This window comes from Lissotriton helveticus, chromosome 1_2 (assembly GCF_964261635.1).
Source record: "Lissotriton helveticus chromosome 1_2, aLisHel1.1, whole genome shotgun sequence".
NCBI classification, from domain to species: Eukaryota; Metazoa; Chordata; class Amphibia; order Caudata; family Salamandridae; genus Lissotriton; species Lissotriton helveticus.
This window is the reverse complement of record NC_136058.1, coordinates 336,114,240-336,138,807: the sequence shown is the minus strand read 5'-3', so window position 1 is coordinate 336,138,807 and position 24,568 is coordinate 336,114,240. Positions and strand designations below refer to the sequence as shown.

At 40.0% G+C, this 24,568-nt stretch overlaps 17 non-coding genes across 17 annotated transcripts; all 17 read left to right on the top strand.

Annotated features, from left to right (window-relative positions):
• Positions 1–605: 605 nt before the first annotated feature.
• TRNAK-CUU (transfer RNA lysine (anticodon CUU)) lies at positions 606–678 on the top strand. The gene has a single exon. It is a non-coding gene; the product is annotated as a tRNA-Lys (tRNA).
• A 1,607-nt stretch (positions 679–2,285) lies between these two features.
• Positions 2,286–2,358, top strand: TRNAK-CUU (transfer RNA lysine (anticodon CUU)). Its single transcript has one exon. It is a non-coding gene; the product is annotated as a tRNA-Lys (tRNA).
• Positions 2,359–2,702: 344 nt separating this feature from the next.
• Positions 2,703–2,775, top strand: TRNAA-AGC (transfer RNA alanine (anticodon AGC)). The gene has a single exon. It is a non-coding gene; the product is annotated as a tRNA-Ala (tRNA).
• Positions 2,776–3,127: 352 nt separating this feature from the next.
• On the top strand, positions 3,128–3,200 carry TRNAK-CUU (transfer RNA lysine (anticodon CUU)). Its single transcript has one exon. It is a non-coding gene; the product is annotated as a tRNA-Lys (tRNA).
• Positions 3,201–4,806: 1,606 nt separating this feature from the next.
• Positions 4,807–4,879, top strand: TRNAK-CUU (transfer RNA lysine (anticodon CUU)). The gene has a single exon. It is a non-coding gene; the product is annotated as a tRNA-Lys (tRNA).
• A 4,408-nt stretch (positions 4,880–9,287) lies between these two features.
• Positions 9,288–9,360, top strand: TRNAK-CUU (transfer RNA lysine (anticodon CUU)). The gene has a single exon. It is a non-coding gene; the product is annotated as a tRNA-Lys (tRNA).
• Positions 9,361–9,704: 344 nt separating this feature from the next.
• On the top strand, positions 9,705–9,777 carry TRNAA-AGC (transfer RNA alanine (anticodon AGC)). Its single transcript has one exon. It is a non-coding gene; the product is annotated as a tRNA-Ala (tRNA).
• A 347-nt stretch (positions 9,778–10,124) lies between these two features.
• TRNAK-CUU (transfer RNA lysine (anticodon CUU)) lies at positions 10,125–10,197 on the top strand. Its single transcript has one exon. It is a non-coding gene; the product is annotated as a tRNA-Lys (tRNA).
• Positions 10,198–10,541: 344 nt separating this feature from the next.
• TRNAA-AGC (transfer RNA alanine (anticodon AGC)) lies at positions 10,542–10,614 on the top strand. Its single transcript has one exon. It is a non-coding gene; the product is annotated as a tRNA-Ala (tRNA).
• Positions 10,615–10,966: 352 nt separating this feature from the next.
• Positions 10,967–11,039, top strand: TRNAK-CUU (transfer RNA lysine (anticodon CUU)). Its single transcript has one exon. It is a non-coding gene; the product is annotated as a tRNA-Lys (tRNA).
• A 1,606-nt stretch (positions 11,040–12,645) lies between these two features.
• On the top strand, positions 12,646–12,718 carry TRNAK-CUU (transfer RNA lysine (anticodon CUU)). Its single transcript has one exon. It is a non-coding gene; the product is annotated as a tRNA-Lys (tRNA).
• A 2,443-nt stretch (positions 12,719–15,161) lies between these two features.
• Positions 15,162–15,234, top strand: TRNAK-CUU (transfer RNA lysine (anticodon CUU)). Its single transcript has one exon. It is a non-coding gene; the product is annotated as a tRNA-Lys (tRNA).
• A 1,613-nt stretch (positions 15,235–16,847) lies between these two features.
• TRNAK-CUU (transfer RNA lysine (anticodon CUU)) lies at positions 16,848–16,920 on the top strand. Its single transcript has one exon. It is a non-coding gene; the product is annotated as a tRNA-Lys (tRNA).
• Positions 16,921–17,264: 344 nt separating this feature from the next.
• TRNAA-AGC (transfer RNA alanine (anticodon AGC)) lies at positions 17,265–17,337 on the top strand. The gene has a single exon. It is a non-coding gene; the product is annotated as a tRNA-Ala (tRNA).
• A 2,031-nt stretch (positions 17,338–19,368) lies between these two features.
• On the top strand, positions 19,369–19,441 carry TRNAK-CUU (transfer RNA lysine (anticodon CUU)). Its single transcript has one exon. It is a non-coding gene; the product is annotated as a tRNA-Lys (tRNA).
• A 2,443-nt stretch (positions 19,442–21,884) lies between these two features.
• On the top strand, positions 21,885–21,957 carry TRNAK-CUU (transfer RNA lysine (anticodon CUU)). Its single transcript has one exon. It is a non-coding gene; the product is annotated as a tRNA-Lys (tRNA).
• A 2,443-nt stretch (positions 21,958–24,400) lies between these two features.
• On the top strand, positions 24,401–24,473 carry TRNAK-CUU (transfer RNA lysine (anticodon CUU)). Its single transcript has one exon. It is a non-coding gene; the product is annotated as a tRNA-Lys (tRNA).
• Positions 24,474–24,568: the final 95 nt, after the last annotated feature.

The window sequence follows — 24,568 nt, the reverse complement described above, 5'->3', positions numbered from 1 at the left end:
CATACAGCGATATTACTCCTATTCAAGTACTAAACAGGCCAACCTGAACTGTAAAACATCCCCTAAGTGGAGGTAAGGCATCAGTTAGGAGTGAACTGAACACTCATGTAATGGGCAATTTGACTTCAAATAAAGTGTGGAAGGCATTAACATTACTTTTGAAATGTTATTCTGAGGAGAGCACAAAGGGGAATTAGCTCAAATGGTAGAGCGCTCGCTTAGCATGCGAGAGGTAGCGGGATCGATGCCCCCATTCTAAAATGTACATACATTTTATTTTTAACTTGTCAGTGCCAAGCTTGTTGCATAGTAAGAACAGATAAATCACAGATGGCTTTCATATATGGTCACATCATAACAACTAAAGGGGTTTTATCAAAAGGGTTTAGGTATTCGTTAGCTTGTGAGAGCAATTTGAGTTCTTATGCAATCTCACAATGACATTTCCACAACTTCCATTTCAATTTTGTCTCATTTTACTTGACACTCTGTCCACTGAGGGATCTATAAATGATAAGTTCCTTGAAAAACAAGAGTTGAGGAATATCCAGGAACTGGTTTTCTTAATGAAAAACGATCAGTTTGCATACTACTTTAAAGAGGGAGCCCGGCTATCTCAGTCGGTAGAGCATGAGACTCTTAATCTCAGGGTCGTGGGTTCGAGCCCCACGTTGGGCGAAAACGCGTAATTTTTGCAGGATTATTTCATTGGCTCTCATAATATGGCAATTAATCTTGCATTAGACATGCAATAACTCCCAAAAATTGTATATCTTTGGTTTCCCATTGGTGGGAAATGTAACTTCAAGATTAGGTAGGGCATTAGTCTAGATTAACATACAGCGATATTACTCCTATTCAAGTACTAAACAGGCCAACCTGAACTGTAAAACATCCCCTAAGTGGAGGTAAGGCATCAGTTAGGAGTGAACTGAACACTCATGTAATGGGCAATTTGACGTCAAATAAAGTGTGGTAGGCATTAACATTACTTTTGAAATGTTATTTTGAGGGAGTCCACAGGGGAATTAGCTCAAATGGTAGAGCGCTCGCTTAGCATGCGAGAGGTAGCGGGATTGATGCCCGCATTCTCCATTCTAAAATGTACATACATTTTATTTTTAACTTGTCATTGGCAAGCTTGTTGCATAGTAAGAACAGATAAATCACAGATGGCTTTCATATATGGTCACATCATAACAACTAAAGCGGTTTTATCAAAAGGGTTTAGGTATTCGTTAGCTTGTGAGAGCAATTTGAGTTCTTATGCAATCTCACAATGACATTTCCACAACTTCCATTTCAATTTTGTCTCATTTTACTTGACACTCTGTCCACTGAGGGATCTATAAATGATAAGTTCCTTGAAAAACAAGAGTTGAGGAATATCCAGGAACTGGTTTTCTTAATGAAAAACGATCAGTTTGCATACTACTTTATAGAGGGAGCCCGGCTAGCTCACTCGGTAGAGCATGAGACTCTTAATCTCAGGGTCGTGGGGCCCCACGTTGGGCGAAAACAAGAAATTTTTGCAGGATTATTGCATTGGCTCTCATAATATGGCAATTAATCTTGCATTATACATGCAATAACTCCCAAAAATTGTATATCTTTGGTTTCCCATTGGTGGGAAATGTAACTTCAAGATTAGGTAGGGCATTAGTCTAGATTAACATACAGCGATATTACTCCTATTCAAGTACTAAACAGGCCAACCTGAACTGTAAAACATCCCCTAAGTGGAGGTAAGGCATCAGTTAGGAGTGAACTGAACACTCATGTAATGGGCAATTTGACTTCAAATAAAGTGTGGAAGGCATTAACATTACTTTTGAAATGTTATTCTGAGGAGAGCACACAGGGGAATTAGCTCAAATGGTAGAGCGCTCGCTTAGCATCCGAGAGGTAGCGGGATCGATGCCCGCATTCTCCATTCTAAAATGTACATACATTTTATTTTTAACTTGTCAGTGCCAAGCTTGTTGCATAGTAAGAACAGATAAATCACAGATGGCTTTCATATATGGTCACATCATAACAGCTAAAGGGGTTTTATCAAAAGGGTTTAGGTATTCGTTAGCTTGTGAGAGCAATTTGAGTTCTTATGCAATCTCACAATGACATTTCCACAACTTCCATTTCAATTTTGTCTCAATTTACTTGACACTCTGTCCACTGAGGGATCTATAAATGATAAGTTCCTTGAAAAACAAGAGTTGAGGAATATCCAGGAACTGGTTTTCTTAATGAAAAACGATCAGTTTGCATACTACTTTAAAGAGGGAGCCCGGCTAGCTCAGTCGGTAGAGCATGAGACTCTTAATCTCAGGGTCGTGGGTTCGAGCCCCACGTTTGGCGAAAACGCGTAATTTTTGCAGGATTATTTCATTGGCTCTCATAATATGGCAATTAATCTTGCATTAGACATGCAATAACTCCCAAAAATTGTATATCTTTGGTTTCCCATTGGTGGGAAATGTAACTTCAAGATTAGGTAGGGCATTAGTCTAGATTAACATACAGCGATATTACTCCTATTCAAGTACTAAACAGGCCAACCTGAACTGTAAAACATCCCCTAAGTGGAGGTAAGGCATCAGTTAGGAGTGAACTGAACACTCATATAATGGGCAATTTGACGTCAAATAAAGTGTGGAAGGCATTAACATTACTTTTGAAATGTTATTCTGAGGGAGCACACAGGGGAATTAGCTCAAATGGTAGAGCGCTCGCTTAGCATGCGAGAGGTAGCGGGATCGATGCCCGCATTCTCCATTCTAAAATGTACATACATTTTATTTTTAACTTGTCAGTGCCAAGCTTGTTGCATAGTAAGAACAGATAAATCACAGATGGCTTTCATATATGGTCACATCATAACAACTAAAGAGATTTTATCAAAAGGGTTTAGGTATTCGTTAGCTTGTGAGAGCAATTTGAGTTCTTATGCAATTCCACAATGACATTTCCACAACTTCCATTTCAATTTTGTCTCATTTTACTTGACATTCTGTCCACTGAGGGATCTATAAATGATAAGTTCCTTGAAAAACAAGAGTTGAGGAATATCCAGGAACTGGTTTTCTTAATGAAAAATGTTCAGTTTGCATACTACTTTAAAGAGGGAGCCCGGCTAGCTCAGTCGGTAGAGCATGAGACTCTTAATCTCAGGGTCATGGGTTCGAGCCCCACGTTGGGCGAAAACGAGTAATTTTTGCAGGATTATTGCATTGGATCTCATAATATGGCAATTAATCTTGCATTAGACATGCAATAACTCCCCAAAAATGTATATCTTTGGTTTCCCATTGGTGGGAAATGTAACTTCAAGATTAGGTAGGGCATTAGTCTAGATTAACATACAGCGATATTACTCCTATTCAAGTACTAAACAGGCCAACCTGAACTGTAAAACATCCCCTAAGTGGAGGTAAGGCATCAGTTAGGAGTGAACTGAACACTCATGTAATGGGCAATTTGACGTCAAATAAAGTGTGGTAGGCATTAACATTACTTTTGAAATGTTATTCTGAGGGAGCCCACAGGGGAATTAGCTCAAATGGTAGAGCGCTCGCTTAGCATGCGAGAGGTAGCGGGATTTATGCCCGCATTCTCCATTCTAAAATGTACATACATTTTATTTTTAACTTGTCATTGCCAAGCTTGTTGCATAGTAAGAACAGAAAAATCACAGATGGCTTTCATATATGGTCACATCATAACAACTAATGAGATTTTATCAAAAGGGTTTAGGTATTCGTTAGCTTGTGAGAGCAATTTGAGTTCTTATGCAATCTCACAATAACATTTCCACAACTTCCATTTCAATTTTGTCTCATTTTACTTGACACTCTGTCCACTGAGGGATCTATAAATGATAAGTTCCTTGAAAAACAAGAGTTGAGGAATATCCAGGAACTGGTTTTCTTAATGAAAAACGATCAGTTTGCATACTACTTTATAGAGGGAGCCCGGCTAGCTCACTCGGTAGAGCATGAGACTCTTAATCTCAGGGTCGTGGGGCCCCACGTTGGGCGACAACAAGTAATTTTTGCAGGATTATTGCATTGGCTCTCATAATATGGCAATTAATCTTGCATTATACATGCAATAACTCCCCAAAATTGTATATCTTTGGTTTCCCATTGGTGGGAAATGTAACTTCAAGATTAGGTATGGCATTAGTCTAGATTAACATACAGCGATATTACTCCTATTCAAGTACTAAACAGGCCAACCTGAACTGTAAAACATCCCCTAAGTGGAGGTAAGGCATCAGTTAGGAGTGAACTGAACACTCATGTAATGGGCAATTTGACTTCAAATAAAGTGTTGTAGGCATTAACATTACTTTTGAAATGTAATTCTGAGTGAGCACACAGGGGAATTAGCTCAAATGGTAGAGCGCTCACTTAGCATGCGAGAGGTAGCGGGATTTATGCCCGCATTCTCCATTCTAAAATGTACATACATTTTATTTTTAACTTGTCATTGCCAAGCTTGTTGCATAGTAAGAACAGAAAAATCACAGATGGCTTTCATATATGGTCACATCATAACAACTAATGAGATTTTATCAAAAGGGTTTAGGTATTCGTTAGCTTGTGAGAGCAATTTGAGTTCTTATGCAATCTCACAATGACATTTCCACAACTTCCATTTCAATTTTGTCTCATTTTACTTGACACTCTGTCCACTGAGGGATCTATAAATGATAAGTTCCTTGAAAAACAAGAGTTGAGGAATATCCAGGAACTGGTTTTCTTAATGAAAAACGATCAGTTTGCATACTACTTTAAAGAGGGAGCCCGGCTAGCTCAGTCGGTAGAGCATGAGACTCTTAATCTCAGGGTCGTGGGTTCGAGCCCCACGTTCGGCAAAAACGAGTAATTTTTGCAGGATTATTGCATTGGATCTCATAATATGGCAATTAATCTTGCATTAGACATGCAATAACTCCCCAAAATAGTATATCTTTGGTTTCCCATTGGTGGGAAATGTAACTTCAAGATTAGGTAGGGCATTAGTCTAGATTAACAAACAGCGATATTACTCCTATCTGTAGACTGACAAAAAGGAATCAATGATATCTAGGTTCTGCCTAGTGTCCTCATTAGGACTGGAATTATAAAAGTTAATAAACAAAATCGTCGAAAAAGAAGGAGGATTGAATTCGACGATCAAACAGTTCTTAGAACCAGAGTTGTGTTGAGTTAGAACCCCGGTAAGAGACGTTTTTTAAACAGGGTTAACAAACCCCCCCTTGGTCTGCCTGCCCTTTCTCTAGTAGCAGATAGAAAAAAATGTTTATAACCGTCCAAGGAAAAACTATTCGATAGGTCCCAGGTTTCCTGTAATGCAAGGATATCAAAGGACTTTAATATTTTCGTCCATTCATCGATCCCTGCCTTGGCCCTAATACCGGCAATGTTCCAGGTCGCTATCCGGCAATGTTCGTTTGAGGGACCCTCATTTGTAGACAGTCAATCATTTTCACTTAAAGATGAAATGGGGGCAAACCGATTAAATAAAGACAAAACTGGGGGAGATTGTAAGTTGGGCCTGCAAGGGTTATAGCAGTAAGAGTCCATAATCACAGATGGTTGATGATCTTGATGCATCCCAGGCAAACAGACCTGCCTATTTGAGGGGTAAACAGGGGTTTGATGACGAACATAAGAATTCGGAGTAAGATTCATGTTCAGGTGGTTGTAAAAATACCCCAGCGGGCGCACATTTATATTGTCCTCAGTAACTGGTAAAGAGGCGGCCCTCAACAAAACAGTTGCGACGTGCTGCGGGTGTCTTAGATTTACAATCACACAGTCACCTCTGCATAATTTTCTTGAGGTGCCGATCCAGTCAACCCTGCGCACTGACAATATGTCATTACAAAAAGAGGTGGGAAACCTGCAGAATTTATTTAGCCATGCAATGACTTTATTGCCCAGTGAGCTGGTCAGCTCATCTCGTGCTTCAAAAGAGTTAGGGTCTACTGGCGGGACATTTGTTAAAACCACTGTGTATGGTGCACAGTCAGGGGGTAAGTTTACGACAGGTTTTTTCCTCCCCGTTGCCCTCCCCAAACTACTTTCGCCTGCTTTACTAGCGGCTGTTTCCTTCTGTAGAGTGGGAGCAATGGTATCAGGTCTTGGTCGAGGTTGAGCAGAGGTCATGCAAGTGGCAGATTGGCCCATCGAGGCGCCTTTACCCCCCTTGCCGCTTTTTGGACCAGAGACAACTGACGTGGTGGTTATCTCAGGTCCAACGGTCTGAGGCGGCTTAGTCTGTGACAGATGTGTGGATAGGAGGCACCCAAGCCTGGAAACCTCTTTAGAGACTTGGTCTAATTTGTAGTCGACCCCCTTCCTGTTTGTTCCAGCGCCCTCAGAAGGATCACTCGGATTAGCATTTGCGATGTTTTCAGTGATAGCTTGAGCTGGTGGAAAAAATAAACTGCTTAATCTGGCGACCTCTTTTGTTACCATGTCAACTTTCGCGAGCAGGGATTCAATCATTAACTCCATCTTAGCGGTCATTGTGTCCACGAGCAGCTGAATCTGATCATTATTCACAGCTGCCTGACCCCCCATAGTACTATTATTATTTGTTACCTCATCCCAAACAGACTGAGAGGTTACAGTTTTCTTTTTGCGTTGCCCCCCACGCTTGGTGATCAGTCTTCTACAGGCCCTAACTGGGCGGCGAGTCAAAGGCGGGGCAGCGGTAGGAGAAGATGACAATATGGCATTACTATCAAGGATATCCACCGAAGAAGAAGCCGAAGAAGAAGCGGTGTTGATGTCCAAAACAAGGGGAGGAACAGCTGACATACTCTCGTCTCCGTTAACAGTGTCAATATTGTCTAAAGCAGTAAGATCTGCTGTGGGCGAAGCAGGTGGGCTAATCCGACTAAGCGATTGACGGCGTTCAGAGTTTATCTTAGTAACCATTTTAACCATGTAATTGTCCATAGTCCCGGTTAAAGCAGGGGCTTTCACAGAGCGCAATTTTGCCATTTGCACGATGGGTGTGAATAATGTATACAAATGGGTAGAAGAGTAATTAGACACTCACTGCGAGTAGTTATAAACCATAGACCGAACTGCCAAGGGTCGTGGCCCTGCCCTGCCTCCTCCTGTCCCGGACGGCCACAGAGGGTCCCGCCCTTGTCCCGGGCTTCTTCCGCGCGCGACTCGCGGGTGCGAGGGGCGTTCCGTGCTTTTAGGCGCCTCCGGGCGCTCGTGCGTCGTCACACCCGCCGCCGGGGCAACTGGGTGTTGCGGTTCCCCGGGAGCCTGGTCGTGCTGCCGCTGGCCGTTTCCCTCACGGCGGAACAGAAGCCTGCCGCTGGCCGTTCACCTCACGGCTCAAGGTATGTCCCCCAAGGAGCTCTGGGCGCTCGTGCTTTTAGGCGCCTCCGGGCGCTCGTGCGTCGTCACACCCGCCGCTGGGGCACCTGGGTGTTGTGGTTCCCCGGGAGCCTGGTCGTGCTGCCGCTGGCCGTTTCCCTCACGGCGGAACAGAAGCCTGCCGCTGGCCGTTCACCTCACGGCTCAAGGTATGTCCCACAAGGAGCTCTGGGGGCTCCGTGCTTTTAGGCGCCTCCGGGTACTCGTGCGACGTCACACCCGCCGCCGGGGCACCTGGGTGTTGTGGTTCCCCGGGAGCCTGGTCGTGCTGCCGCTGGCCGTTTCCCTCACGGCGGAACAGAAGCCTGCCGCTGGCCGTTCACCTCACGGCTGAAGGTATGTCATGCAATAACTCCCCAAAATTGTATATCTTTGGTTTCCCATTGGTGGGAAATGTAACTTTAAGATTAGGTAGGGCATTAGTCTAGATTAACATACAGCGATATTACTCCTATTCAAGTACTAAACAGGCCAACCTGAACTGTAAAACATCCCCTAAGTGGAGGTAAGGCATCAGTTAGGAGTGAACTGAACACTCATGTAATGGGCAATTTGACGTCAAATAAAGTGTGGAAGGCATTAACATTACTTTTGAAATGTTATTCTGAGGGAGCACACAGGGGAATTAGCTCAAATGGTAGAGAGCTCGCTTAGCATGCGAGAGGTAGCGGGATCGATGCCCGCATTCTCCATTCTAAAATGTACATACATTTTATTTTTAAATTGTCATTGCCAAGCTTGTTGCATAGTAAGAACAGATAAATCACAGATGGCTTTCATATATGGTCACATCATAACAACTAAAGGGGTTTTATCAAAAGGGTTTAGGTATTCGTTAGCTTGTGAGAGCAATTTGAGTTCTTATGCAATCTCACAATGACATTTCCACAACTTCCATTTCAATTTTGTCTCATTTTACTTGACACTCTGTCCACTGAGGGATCTATAAATGATAAGTTCCTTGAAAAACAAGAGTTGAGGAATATCCAGGAACTGGTTTTCTTAATGAAAATCGATCAGTTTGCATACTACTTTATAGAGGGAGCCCGGCTAGCTCACTCGGTAGAGCATGAGACTCTTAATCTCAGGGTCGTGGGGCCCCACGTTGGGCGACAACAAGTAATTTTTGCAGGATTATTGCATTGGCTCTCATAATATGGCAATTAATCTTGCATTATACATGCAATAACTCCCCAAAATTGTATATCTTTGGTTTCCCATTGGTGGGAAATGTAACTTCAAGATTAGGTAGGGCATTAGTCTAGATTAACATACAGCGATATTACTCCTATTCAAGTACTAAACAGGCCAACCTGAACTGTAAAACATCCCCTAAGTGGAGGTAAGGCATCAGTTAGGAGTGAACTGAACACTCATGTAATGGGCAATTTGACTTCAAATAAAGTGTGGAAGGCATTAACATTACTTTTGAAATGTTATTCTGAGGAGAGCACAAAGGGGAATTAGCTCAAATAGTAGAGCGCTCGCTTAGCATGCGAGAGGTAGCGGGATCGATGCCCCGATTCTAAAATGTACATACATTTTATTTTTAACTTGTCAGTGCCAAGCTTGTTGCATAGTAAGAACAGATAAATCACAGATGGCTTTCATATATGGTCACATCATAACAACTAAAGGGGTTTTATCAAAAGGGTTTAGGTATTCGTTAGCTTGTGAGAGCAATTTGAGTTCTTATGCAATCTCACAATGACATTTCCACAACTTCCATTTCAATTTTGTCTCATTTTACTTGACACTCTGTCCACTGAGGGATCTATAAATGATAAGTTCCTTGAAAAACAAGAGTTGAGGAATATCCAGGAACTGGTTTTCTTAATGAAAAACGATCAGTTTGCATACTACTTTAAAGAGGGAGCCCGGCTATCTCAGTCGGTAGAGCATGAGACTCTTAATCTCAGGGTCGTGGGTTCGAGCCCCACGTTGGGCGAAAACGCGTAATTTTTGCAGGATTATTTCATTGGCTCTCATAATATGGCAATTAATCTTGCATTAGACATGCAATAACTCCCAAAAATTGTATATCTTTGGTTTCCCATTGGTGGGAAATGTAACTTCAAGATTAGGTAGGGCATTAGTCTAGATTAACATACAGCGATATTACTCCTATTCAAGTACTAAACAGGCCAACCTGAACTGTAAAACATCCCCTAAGTGGAGGTAAGGCATCAGTTAGGAGTGAACTGAACACTCATGTAATGGGCAATTTGACGTCAAATAAAGTGTGGTAGGCATTAACATTACTTTTGAAATGTTATTTTGAGGGAGTCCACAGGGGAATTAGCTCAAATGGTAGAGCGCTCGCTTAGCATGCGAGAGGTAGCGGGATCGATGCCCGCATTCTCCATTCTAAAATGTACATACATTTTATTTTTAACTTGTCAGTGCCAAGCTTGTTGCATAGTAAGAACAGATGAATCACAGATGGCTTTCATATATGGTCACATCATAACAACTAAAGGGGTTTTATCAAAAGGGTTTAGGTATTCGTTAGCTTGTGAGAGCAATTTGAGTTCTTATGCAATCTCACAATGACATGTCCACAACTTCCATTTCAATTTTGTCTCAATTTACTTGACACTCTGTCCACTGAGGGATCTATAAATGATAAGTTCCTTGAAAAACAAGAGTTGAGGAATATCCAGGAACTGGTTTTCTTAATGAAAAACGATCAGTTTGCATACTAAAAAGGGAGCCCGGCTAGCTCAGTCGGTAGAGCATGAGACTCTTAATCTCAGGGTCGTGGGTTCGAGCCCCACGTTGGGCGAAAACGCGTAATTTTTGCAGGATTATTTCATTGGCTCTCATAATATGGCAATTAATCTTGCATTAGACATGCAATAACTCCCAAAAATTTTATATCTTTGGTTTCCCATTGGTGGGAAATGTAACTTCAAGATTAGGTAGGGCATTAGTCTAGATTAACATACAGCGATATTACTCCTATTCAAGTACTAAACAGGCCAACCTGAACTGTAAAACATCCCCTAAGTGGAGGTAAGGCATCAGTTAGGAGTGAACTGAACACTCATATAATGGGCAATTTGACGTCAAATAAAGTGTGGAAGGCATTAACATTACTTTTGAAATGTTATTCTGAGGGAGCACACAGGGGAATTAGCTCAAATGGTAGAGCGCTCGCTTAGCATGCGAGAGGTAGCGGGATCGATGCCCGCATTCTCCATTCTAAAATGTACATACATTTTATTTTTAACTTGTCAGTGCCAAGCTTGTTGCATAGTAAGAACAGATAAATCACAGATGGCTTTCATATATGGTCACATCATAACAACTAAAGAGATTTTATCAAAAGGGTTTAGGTATTCGTTAGCTTGTGAGAGCAATTTGAGTTCTTATGCAATTCCACAATGACATTTCCACAACTTCCATTTCAATTTTGTCTCATTTTACTTGACATTCTGTCCACTGAGGGATCTATAAATGATAAGTTCCTTGAAAAACAAGAGTTGAGGAATATCCAGGAACTGGTTTTCTTAATGAAAAATGTTCAGTTTGCATACTACTTTAAAGAGGGAGCCCGGCTAGCTCAGTCGGTAGAGCATGAGACTCTTAATCTCAGGGTCATGGGTTCGAGCCCCACGTTGGGCGAAAACGAGTAATTTTTGCAGGATTATTGCATTGGATCTCATAATATGGCAATTAATCTTGCATTAGACATGCAATAACTCCCCAAAAATGTATATCTTTGGTTTCCCATTGGTGGGAAATGTAACTTCAAGATTAGGTAGGGCATTAGTCTAGATTAACATACAGCGATATTACTCCTATTCAAGTACTAAACAGGCCAACCTGAACTGTAAAACATCCCCTAAGTGGAGGTAAGGCATCAGTTAGGAGTGAACTGAACACTCATGTAATGGGCAATTTGACGTCAAATAAAGTGTGGTAGGCATTAACATTACTTTTGAAATGTTATTCTGAGGGAGCCCACAGGGGAATTAGCTCAAATGGTAGAGCGCTCGCTTAGCATGCGAGAGGTAGCGGGATTTATGCCCGCATTCTCCATTCTAAAATGTACATACATTTTATTTTTAACTTGTCATTGCCAAGCTTGTTGCATAGTAAGAACAGAAAAATCACAGATGGCTTTCATATATGGTCACATCATAACAACTAATGAGATTTTATCAAAAGGGTTTAGGTATTCGTTAGCTTGTGAGAGCAATTTGAGTTCTTATGCAATCTCACAATGACATTTCCACAACTTCCATTTCAATTTTGTCTCATTTTACTTGACACTCTGTCCACTGAGGGATCTATAAATGATAAGTTCCTTGAAAAACAAGAGTTGAGGAATATCCAGGAACTGGTTTTCTTAATGAAAAACGATCAGTTTGCATACTACTTTATAGAGGGAGCCCGGCTAGCTTACTCGGTAGAGCATGAGACTCTTAATCTCAGGGTCGTGGGGCCCCACGTTGGGCGACAACAAGTAATTTTTGCAGGATTATTGCATTGGCTCTCATAATATGGCAATTAATCTTGCATTATACATGCAATAACTCCCCAAAATTGTATATCTTTGGTTTCCCATTGGTGGGAAATGTAACTTCAAGATTAGGTATGGCATTAGTCTAGATTAACATACAGCGATATTACTCCTATGCAAGTACTAAACAGGCCAACCTGAACTGTAAAACATCCCCTAAGTGGAGGTAAGGCATCAGTTAGGAGTGAACTGAACACTCATGTAATGGGCAATTTGACTTCAAATAAAGTGTTGTAGGCATTAACATTACTTTTGAAATGTAATTCTGAGTGAGCACACAGGGGAATTAGCTCAAATGGTAGAGCGCTCACTTAGCATGCGAGAGGTAGCGGGATTTATGCCCGCATTCTCCATTCTAAAATGTACATACATTTTATTTTTAACTTGTCATTGCCAAGCTTGTTGCATAGTAAGAACAGATAAATCACAGATGGCTTTCATATATGGTCACATCATAACAACTAAAGGGGTTTTATCAAAAGGGTTTAGGTATTCGTTAGCTTGTGAGAGCAATTTGAGTTCTTATGCAATCTCACAATGACATTTCCACAACTTCCATTTCAATTTTGTCTCAATTTACTTGACACTCTGTCCACTGAGGGATCTATAAATGATAAGTTCCTTGAAAAACAAGAGTTGAGGAATATCCAGGAACTGGTTTTCTTAATGAAAAACGATCAGTTTGCATACTACTTTAAAGAGGGAGCCCGGCTAGCTCAGTCGGTAGAGCATGAGACTCTTAATCTCAGGGTCGTGGGTTCGAGCCCCATGTTGGGCGAAAATGCGTAATTTTTGCAGGATTATTTCATTGGCTCTCATAATATGGCAATTAATCTTGCATTAGACATGCAATAACTCCCAAAAATTGTATATCTTTGGTTTCCCATTGGTGGGAAATGTAACTTCAAGATTAGGTAGGGCATTAGTCTAGATTAACATACAGCGATATTACTCCTATTCAAGTACTAAACAGGCCAACCTGAACTGTAAAACATCCCCTAAGTGGAGGTAAGGCATCAGTTAGGAGTGAACTGAACACTCATGTAATGGGCAATTTGACGTCAAATAAAGTGTGGTAGGCATTAACATTACTTTTGAAATGTTATTTTGAGGGAGTCCACAGGGGAATTAGCTCAAATGGTAGAGCGCTCGCTTAGCATGCGAGAGGTAGCGGGATTGATGCCCGCATTCTCCATTCTAAAATGTACATACATTTTATTTTTAACTTGTCATTGGCAAGCTTGTTGCATAGTAAGAACAGATAAATCACAGATGGCTTTCATATATGGTCACATCATAACAACTAAAGCGGTTTTATCAAAAGGGTTTAGGTATTCGTTAGCTTGTGAGAGCAATTTGAGTTCTTATGCAATCTCACAATGACATTTCCACAACTTCCATTTCAATTTTGTCTCATTTTACTTGACACTCTGTCCACTGAGGGATCTATAAATGATAAGTTCCTTGAAAAACAAGAGTTGAGGAATATCCAGGAACTGGTTTTCTTAATGAAAAACGATCAGTTTGCATACTACTTTATAGAGGGAGCCCGGCTAGCTCACTCGGTAGAGCATGAGACTCTTAATCTCAGGGTCGTGGGGCCCCACGTTGGGCGAAAACAAGAAATTTTTGCAGGATTATTGCATTGGCTCTCATAATATGGCAATTAATCTTGCATTATACATGCAATAACTCCCAAAAATTGTATATCTTTGGTTTCCCATTGGTGGGAAATGTAACTTCAAGATTAGGTAGGGCATTAGTCTAGATTAACATACAGCGATATTACTCCTATTCAAGTACTAAACAGGCCAACCTGAACTGTAAAACATCCCCTAAGTGGAGGTAAGGCATCAGTTAGGAGTGAACTGAACACTCATGTAATGGGCAATTTGACTTCAAATAAAGTGTTGTAGGCATTAACATTACTTTTGAAATGTAATTCTGAGTGAGCACACAGGGGAATTACCTCAAATGGTAGAGCGCTCGCTTAGCATGCGAGAGGTAGCGGGATTTATGCCCGCATTCTCCATTCTAAAATGTACATACATTTTATTTTTAACTTGTCATTGCCAAGCTTGTTGCATAGTAAGAACAGAAAAATCACAGATGGCTTTCATATATGGTCACATCATAACAACTAATGAGATTTTATCAAAAGGGTTTAGGTATTCGTTAGCTTGTGAGAGCAATTTGAGTTCTTATGCAATCTCACAATGACATTTCCACAACTTCCATTTCAATTTTGTCTCATTTTACTTGACACTCTGTCCACTGAGGGATCTATAAATGATAAGTTCCTTGAAAAACAAGAGTTGAGGAATATCCAGGAACTGGTTTTCTTAATGAAAAACGATCAGTTTGCATACTACTTTATAGAGGGAGCCCGGCTAGCTCACTCGGTAGAGCATGAGACTCTTAATCTCAGGGTCGTGGGGCCCCACGTTGGGCGACAACAAGTAATTTTTGCAGGATTATTGCATTGGCTCTCATAATATGGCAATTAATCTTGCATTATACATGCAATAACTCCCCAAAATTGTATATCTTTGGTTTCCCATTGGTGGGAAATGTAACTTCAAGATTAGGTATGGCATTAGTCTAGATTAACATACAGCGATATTACTCCTATTCAAGTACTAAACAGGCCAACCTGAACTGTAAAACATCCCCTAAGTGGAGGTAAGGCATCAGTTAGGAGTGAACTGAACACTCATGTAATGGGCAATTTGACTTCAAATAAAGTGTTGTAGGCATTAACATTACTTTTGAAATGTAATTCTGAGTGAGCACACAGGGGAATTAGCTCAAATGGTAGAGCGCTCACTTAGCATGCGAGAGGTAGCGGGATTTATGCCCGCATTCTCCATTCTAAAATGTACATACATTTTATTTTTAACTTGTCATTGCCAAGCTTGTTGCATAGTAAGAACAGATAAATCACAGATGGCTTTCATATATGGTCACATCATAACAACTAAAGGGGTTTTATCAAAAGGGTTTAGGTATTCGTTAGCTTGTGAGAGCAATTTGAGTTCTTATGCAATCTCACAATGACATTTCCACAACTTCCATTTCAATTTTGTCTCAATTTACTTGACACTCTGTCCACTGAGGGATCTATAAATGATAAGTTCCTTGAAAAACAAGAGTTGAGGAATATCCAGGAACTGGTTTTCTTAATGAAAAACGATCAGTTTGCATTCTACTTTAAAGAGGGAGCCCGGCTAGCTCAGTCGGTAGAGCATGAGACTCTTAATCTCAGGGTCGTGGGTTCGAGCCCCACGTTGGGCGAAAATGCGTAATTTTTGCAGGATTATTTCATTGGCTCTCATAATATGGCAATTAATCTTGCATTAGACATGCAATAACTCCCAAAAATTGTATATCTTTGGTTTCCCATTGGTGGGAAATGTAACTTCAAGATTAGGTAGGGCATTAGTCTAGATTAACATACAGCGATATTACTCCTATTCAAGTACTAAACAGGCCAACCTGAACTGTAAAACATCCCCTAAGTGGAGGTAAGGCATCAGTTAGGAGTGAACTGAACACTCATGTAATTACTAATGGGCAATTTGACGTCAAATAAAGTGTGGTAGGCATTAACATTACTTTTGAAATGTTATTTTGAGGGAGTCCACAGGGGAATTAGCTCAAATGGTAGAGCGCTCGCTTAGCATGCGAGAGGTAGCGGGATTGATGCCCGCATTCTCCATTCTAAAATGTACATACATTTTATTTTTAACTTGTCATTGGCAAGCTTGTTGCATAGTAAGAACAGATAAATCACAGATGGCTTTCATATATGGTCACATCATAACAACTAAAGCGGTTTTATCAAAAGGGTTTATTTATTCGTTAGCTTGTGAGAGCAATTTGAGTTCTTATGCAATCTCACAATGACATTTCCACAACTTCCATTTCAATTTTGTCTCATTTTACTTGACACTCTGTCCACTGAGGGATCTATAAATGATAAGTTCCTTGAAAAACAAGAGTTGAGGAATATCCAGGAACTGGTTTTCTTAATGAAAAACGATCAGTTTGCATACTACTTTATAGAGGGAGCCCGGCTAGCTCACTCGGTAGAGCTTGAGACTCTTAATCTCAGGGTCGTGGGGCCCCACGTTGGGCGAAAACAAGAAATTTTTGCAGGATTATTGCATTGGCTCTCATAATATGGCAATTAATCTTGCATTATACATGCAATAACTCCCAAAAATTGTATATCTTTGGTTTCCCATTGGTGGGAAATGTAACTTCAAGATTAGGTAGGGCATTAGTCTAGATTAACATACAGCGATATTACTCCTATTCAAGTACTAAACAGGCCAACCTGAACTGTAAAACATCCCCTAAGTGGAGGTAAGGCATCAGTTAGGAGTGAACTGAACACTCATGTAATGGGCAATTTGACTTCAAATAAAGTGTTGTAGGCATTAACATTACTTTTGAAATGTAATTCTGAGTGAGCACACAGGGGAATTACCTCAAATGGTAGAGCGCTCGCTTAGCATGCGAGAGGTAGCGGGATTTATGCCCGCATTCTCCATTCTAAAATGTACATACATTTTATTTTTAACTTGTCATTGCCAAGCTTGTTGCATAGTAAGAACAGATAAATCACAGATGGCTTTCATATATGGTCACATCATAACAACTAATGAGATTTTATCAAAAGGGTTTAGGTATTCGTTAGCTTGTGAGAGCAATTTGAGTTCTTATGCAATCTCACAATGACATTTCCACAACTTCCATTTCAATTTTGTCTCAATTTACTTGACACTCTGTCCACTGAGGGATCTATAAATGATAAGTTCCTTGAAAAACAAGAGTTGAGGAATATCCAGGAACTGGTTTTCTTAATGAAAAACGATCAGTTTGCATACTACTTTAAAGAGGGAGCCCGGCTAGCTCAGTCGGTAGAGCATGAGACTCTTAATCTCAGGGTCGTGGGTTCGAGCCCCACGTTGGGCGAAAACGCGTAATTTTTGCAGGATTATTTCATTGGCTCTCATAATATAGCAATTAATCTTGCATTAGACATGCAATAACTCCCAAAAATTGTATATCTTTGGTTTCCCATTGGTGGGAAATGTAACTTCAAGATTAGGTAGGGCATTAGTCTAGATTAACATACAGCGATATTACTCCTATTCAAGTACTAAACAGGCCAACCTGAACTGTAAAACATCCCCTAAGTGGAGGTAAGGCATCAGTTAGGAGTGAACTGAACACTCATATAATGGGCAATTTGACGTCAAATAAAGTGTGGAAGGCATTAACATTACTTTTGAAATGTTATTCTGAGGGAGCACACAGGGGAATTAGCTCAAATGGTAGAGCGCTCGCTTAGCATGCGAGAGGTAGCGGGATCGATGCCCGCATTCTCCATTCTAAAATGTACATACATTTTATTTTTAACTTGTCAGTGCCAAGCTTGTTGCATAGTAAGAACAGATAAATCACAGATGGCTTTCATATATGGTCACATCATAACAACTAAAGAGATTTTATCAAAAGGGTTTAGGTATTCGTTAGCTTGTGAGAGCAATTTGAGTTCTTATGCAATTCCACAATGACATTTCCACAACTTCCATTTCAATTTTGTCTCATTTTACTTGACATTCTGTCCACTGAGGGATCTATAAATGATAAGTTCCTTGAAAAACAAGAGTTGAGGAATATCCAGGAACTGGTTTTCTTAATGAAAAATGTTCAGTTTGCATACTACTTTAAAGAGGGAGCCCGGCTAGCTCAGTCGGTAGAGCATGAGACTCTTAATCTCAGGGTCATGGGTTTGAGCCCCACGTTGGGCGAAAACGAGTAATTTTTGCAGGATTATTGCATTGGATCTCATAATATGGCAATTAATCTTGCATTAGACATGCAATAACTCCCCAAAAATGTATATCTTTGGTTTCCCATTGGTGGGAAATGTAACTTCAAGATTAGGTAGGGCATTAGTCTAGATTAACATACAGCGATATTACTCCTATTCAAGTACTAAACAGGCCAACCTGAACTGTAAAACATCCCCTAAGTGGAGGTAAGGCATCAGTTAGGAGTGAACTGAACACTCATGTAATGGGCAATTTGACGTCAAATAAAGTGTGGTAGGCATTAACATTACTTTTGAAATGTTATTCTGAGGGAGCCCACAGGGGAATTAGCTCAAATGGTAGAGCGCTCGCTTAGCATGCGAGAGGTAGCGGGATTTATGCCCGCATTCTCCATTCTAAAATGTACATACATTTTATTTTTAACTTGTCATTGCCAAGCTTGTTGCATAGTAAGAACAGAAAAATCACAGATGGCTTTCATATATGGTCACATCATAACAACTAATGAGATTTTATCAAAAGGGTTTAGGTATTCGTTAGCTTGTGAGAGCAATTTGAGTTCTTATGCAATCTCACAATGACATTTCCACAACTTCCATTTCAATTTTGTCTCATTTTACTTGACACTCTGTCCACTGAGGGATCTATAAATGATAAGTTCCTTGAAAAACAAGAGTTGAGGAATATCCAGGAACTGGTTTTCTTAATGAAAAACGATCAGTTTGCATACTACTTTATAGAGGGAGCCCGGCTAGCTCACTCGGTAGAGCATGAGACTCTTAATCTCAGGGTCGTGGGGCCCCACGTTGGGCGACAACAAGTAATTTTTGCAGGATTATTGCATTGGCTCTCATAATATGGCAATTAATCTTGCATTATACATGCAATAACTCCCCAAAATTGTATATCTTTGGTTTCCCATTGGTGGGAAATGTAACTTCAAGATTAGGTATGGCATTAGTCTAGATTAACATACAGCGATATTACTCCTATTCAAGTACTAAACAGGCCAACCTGAACTGTAAAACATCCCCTAAGTGGAGGTAAGGCATCAGTTAGGAGTGAACTGAACACTCATGTAATGGGCAATTTGACTTCAAATAAAGTGTTGTAGGCATTAACATTACTTTTGAAATGTAATTCTGAGTGAGCACACAGGGGAATTAGCTCAAATGGTAGAGCGCTCACTTAGCATGCGAGAGGTAGCGGGATTTATGCCCGCATTCTCCATTCTAAAATGTACATACATTTTATTTTTAACTTGTCATTGCCAAGCTTGTTGCATAGTAAGAACAGATAAATCACAGATGGCTTTCATATATGGTCACATCATAACAACTAAAGGGGTTTTATCAAAAGGGTTTAGGTATTCGTTAGCTTGTGAGAGCAATTTGAGTTCTTATGCAATCTCACAATGACATTTCCACAACTTCCATTTCAATTTTGTCTCAATTTACTTGACACTCTGTCCACTGAGGGATCTATAAATGATAAGTTCCTTGAAAAACAAGAGTTGAGGAATATCCAGGAACTGGTTTTCTTAATGAAAAACGATCAGTTTGCATACTACTTTAAAGAGGGAGCCCGGCTAGCTCAGTCGGTAGAGCATGAGACTCTTAATCTCAGGGTCGTGGGTTCGAGCCCCACGTTGGGCGAAAACGCGTAATTTTTGCAGGATTATTTCATTGGCTCTCATAATATGGCAATTAATCTTGCATTAGACATGCAATAACTCCCAAAAATTGTATATCTTTGGTTTCCCATTGGTGGGAAATGTAACTTCAAGATTAGGTAGGGCATTAGTCTAGATTAACATACAGCGATATTACTCCTATTCAAGTACTAAACAGGCCAACCTGAACTGTAAAACATCCCCTAAGTGGAGGTAAGGCATCAGTTAGGAGTGAACTGAACACTCATGTAATGGGCAATTTGACGTCAAATAAAGTGTGGTAGGCATTAACATTACTTTTGAAATGTTATTTTGAGGGAGTCCACAGGGGAATTAGCTCAAATGGTAGAGCGCTCGCTTAGCATGCGAGAGGTAGCGGGATTGATGCCCGCATTCTCCATTCTAAAATGTACATACATTTTATTTTTAACTTGTCATTGGCAAGCTTGTTGCATAGTAAGAACAGATAAATCACAGATGGCTTTCATATATGGTCACATCATAACAACTAAAGCGGTTTTATCAAAAGGGTTTAGGTATTCGTTAGCTTGTGAGAGCAATTTGAGTTCTTATGCAATCTCACAATGACATTTCCACAACTTCCATTTCAATTTTGTCTCATTTTACTTGACACTCTGTCCACTGAGGGATCTATAAATGATAAGTTCCTTGAAAAACAAGAGTTGAGGAATATCCAGGAACTGGTTTTCTTAATGAAAAACGATCAGTTTGCATACTACTTTATAGAGGGAGCCCGGCTAGCTCACTCGGTAGAGCATGAGACTCTTAATCTCAGGGTCGTGGGGCCCCACATTGGGCGAAAACAAGAAATTTTTGCAGAATTATTGCATTGGCTCTCATAATATGGCAATTAATCTTGCATTATACATGCAATAACTCCCAAAAATTGTATATCTTTGGTTTCCCATTGGTGGGAAATGTAACTTCAAGATTAGGTAGGGCATTAGTCTAGATTAACATACAGCGATATTACTCCTATTCAAGTACTAAACAGGCCAACCTGAACTGTAAAACATCCCCTAAGTGGAGGTAAGGCATCAGTTAGGAGTGAACTGAACACTCATGTAATGGGCAATTTGACTTCAAATAAAGTGTTGTAGGCATTAACATTACTTTTGAAATGTAATTCTGAGTGAGCACACAGGGGAATTACCTCAAATGGTAGAGCGCTCGCTTAGCATGCGAGAGGTAGCGGGATTTATGCCCGCATTCTCCATTCTAAAATGTACATACATTTTATTTTTAACTTGTCATTGCCAAGCTTGTTGCATAGTAAGAACAGAAAAATCACAGATGGCTTTCATATATGGTCACATCATAACAACTAATGAGATTTTATCAAAAGGGTTTAGGTATTCGTTAGCTTGTGAGAGCAATTTGAGTTCTTATGCAATCTCACAATGACATTTCCACAACTTCCATTTCAATTTTGTCTCATTTTACTTGACACTCTGTCCACTGAGGGATCTATAAATGATAAGTTCCTTGAAAAACAAGAGTTGAGGAATATCCAGGAACTGGTTTTCTTAATGAAAAACGATCAGTTTGCATACTACTTTATAGAGGGAGCCCGGCTAGCTCACTCGGTAGAGCATGAGACTCTTAATCTCAGGGTCGTGGGGCCCCACGTTGGGCGACAACAAGTAATTTTTGCAGGATTATTGCATTGGCTCTCATAATATGGCAATTAATCTTGCATTATACATGCAATAACTCCCCAAAATTGTATATCTTTGGTTTCCCATTGGTGGGAAATGTAACTTCAAGATTAGGTATGGCATTAGTCTAGATTAACATACAGCGATATTACTCCTATTCAAGTACTAAACAGGCCAACCTGAACTGTAAAACATCCCCTAAGTGGAGGTAAGGCATCAGTTAGGAGTGAACTGAACACTCATGTAATGGGCAATTTGACTTCAAATAAAGTGTTGTAGGCATTAACATTACTTTTGAAATGTAATTCTGAGTGAGCACACAGGGGAATTAGCTCAAATGGTAGAGCGCTCACTTAGCATGCGAGAGGTAGCGGGATTTATGCCCGCATTCTCCATTCTAAAATGTACATACATTTTATTTTTAACTTGTCATTGCCAAGCTTGTTGCATAGTAAGAACAGATAAATCACAGATGGCTTTCATATATGGTCACATCATAACAACTAAAGGGGTTTTATCAAAAGGGTTTAGGTATTCGTTAGCTTGTGAGAGCAATTTGAGTTCTTATGCAATCTCACAATGACATTTCCACAACTTCCATTTCAATTTTGTCTCAATTTACTTGACACTCTGTCCACTGAGGGATCTATAAATGATAAGTTCCTTGAAAAACAAGAGTTGAGGAATATCCAGGAACTGGTTTTCTTAATGAAAAACGATCAGTTTGCATACTACTTTAAAGAGGGAGCCCGGCTAGCTCAGTCGGTAGAGCATGAGACTCTTAATCTCAGGGTCGTGGGTTCGAGCCCCACGTTGGGCGAAAATGCGTAATTTTTGCAGGATTATTTCATTGGCTCTCATAATATGGCAATTAATCTTGCATTAGACATGCAATAACTCCCAAAAATTGTATATCTTTGGTTTCCCATTGGTGGGAAATGTAACTTCAAGATTAGGTAGGGCATTAGTCTAGATTAACATACAGCGATATTACTCCTATTCAAGTACTAAACAGGCCAACCTGAACTGTAAAACATCCCCTAAGTGGAGGTAAGGCATCAGTTAGGAGTGAACTGAACACTCATGTAATGGGCAATTTGACGTCAAATAAAGTGTGGTAGGCATTAACATTACTTTTGAAATGTTATTTTGAGGGAGTCCACAGGGGAATTAGCTCAAATGGTAGAGCGCTCGCTTAGCATGCGAGAGGTAGCGGGATTGATGCCCGCATTCTCCATTCTAAAATGTACATACATTTTATTTTTAACTTGTCATTGGCAAGCTTGTTGCATAGTAAGAACAGATAAATCACAGATGGCTTTCATATATGGTCACATCATAACAACTAAAGCGGTTTTATCAAAAGGGTTTAGGTATTCGTTAGCTTGTGAGAGCAATTTGAGTTCTTATGCAATCTCACAATGACATTTCCACAACTTCCATTTCAATTTTGTCTCATTTTACTTGACACTCTGTCCACTGAGGGATCTATAAATGATAAGTTCCTTGAAAAACAAGAGTTGAGGAATATCCAGGAACTGGTTTTCTTAATGAAAAACGATCAGTTTGCATACTACTTTATAGAGGGAGCCCGGCTAGCTCACTCGGTAGAGCATGAGACTCTTAATCTCAGGGTCGTGGGGCCCCACATTGGGCGAAAACAAGAAATTTTTGCAGAATTATTGCATTGGCTCTCATAATATGGCAATTAATCTTGCATTATACATGCAATAACTCCCAAAAATTGTATATCTTTGGTTTCCCATTGGTGGGAAATGTAACTTCAAGATTAGGTAGGGCATTAGTCTAGATTAACATACAGCGATATTACTCCTATTCAAGTACTAAACAGGCCAACCTGAACTGTAAAACATCCCCTAAGTGGAGGTAAGGCATCAGTTAGGAGTGAACTGAACACTCATGTAATGGGCAATTTGACTTCAAATAAAGTGTTGTAGGCATTAACATTACTTTTGAAATGTAATTCTGAGTGAGCACACAGGGGAATTACCTCAAATGGTAGAGCGCTCGCTTAGCATGCGAGAGGTAGCGGGATTTATGCCCGCATTCTCCATTCTAAAATGTACATACATTTTATTTTTAACTTGTCATTGCCAAGCTTGTTGCATAGTAAGAACAGAAAAATCACAGATGGCTTTCATATATGGTCACATCATAACAACTAATGAGATTTTATCAAAAGGGTTTAGGTATTCGTTAGCTTGTGAGAGCAATTTGAGTTCTTATGCAATCTCACAATGACATTTCCACAACTTCCATTTCAATTTTGTCTCATTTTACTTGACACTCTGTCCACTGAGGGATCTATAAATGATAAGTTCCTTGAAAAACAAGAGTTGAGGAATATCCAGGAACTGGTTTTCTTAATGAAAAACGATCAGTTTGCATACTACTTTATAGAGGGAGCCCGGCTAGCTCACTCGGTAGAGCATGAGACTCTTAATCTCAGGGTCGTGGGGCCCCACGTTGGGCGACAACAAGTAATTTTTGCAGGATTATTGCATTGGCTCTCATAATATGGCAATTAATCTTGCATTATACATGCAATAACTCCCCAAAATTGTATATCTTTGGTTTCCCATTGGTGGGAAATGTAACTTCAAGATTAGGTATGGCATTAGTCTAGATTAACATACAGCGATATTACTCCTATTCAAGTACTAAACAGGCCAACCTGAACTGTAAAACATCCCCTAAGTGGAGGTAAGGCATCAGTTAGGAGTGAACTGAACACTCATGTAATGGGCAATTTGACTTCAAATAAAGTGTTGTAGGCATTAACATTACTTTTGAAATGTAATTCTGAGTGAGCACACAGGGGAATTAGCTCAAATGGTAGAGCGCTCACTTAGCATGCGAGAGGTAGCGGGATTTATGCCCGCATTCTCCATTCTAAAATGTACATACATTTTATTTTTAACTTGTCATTGCCAAGCTTGTTGCATAGTAAGAACAGATAAATCACAGATGGCTTTCATATATGGTCACATCATAACAACTAAAGGGGTTTTATCAAAAGGGTTTAGGTATTCGTTAGCTTGTGAGAGCAATTTGAGTTCTTATGCAATCTCACAATGACATTTCCACAACTTCCATTTCAATTTTGTCTCAATTTACTTGACACTCTGTCCACTGAGGGATCTATAAATGATAAGTTCCTTGAAAAACAAGAGTTGAGGAATATCCAGGAACTGGTTTTCTTAATGAAAAACGATCAGTTTGCATACTACTTTAAAGAGGGAGCCCGGCTAGCTCAGTCGGTAGAGCATGAGACTCTTAATCTCAGGGTCGTGGGTTCGAGCCCCACGTTGGGCGAAAATGCGTAATTTTTGCAGGATTATTTCATTGGCTCTCATAATATGGCAATTAATCTTGCATTAGACATGCAATAACTCCCAAAAATTGTATAT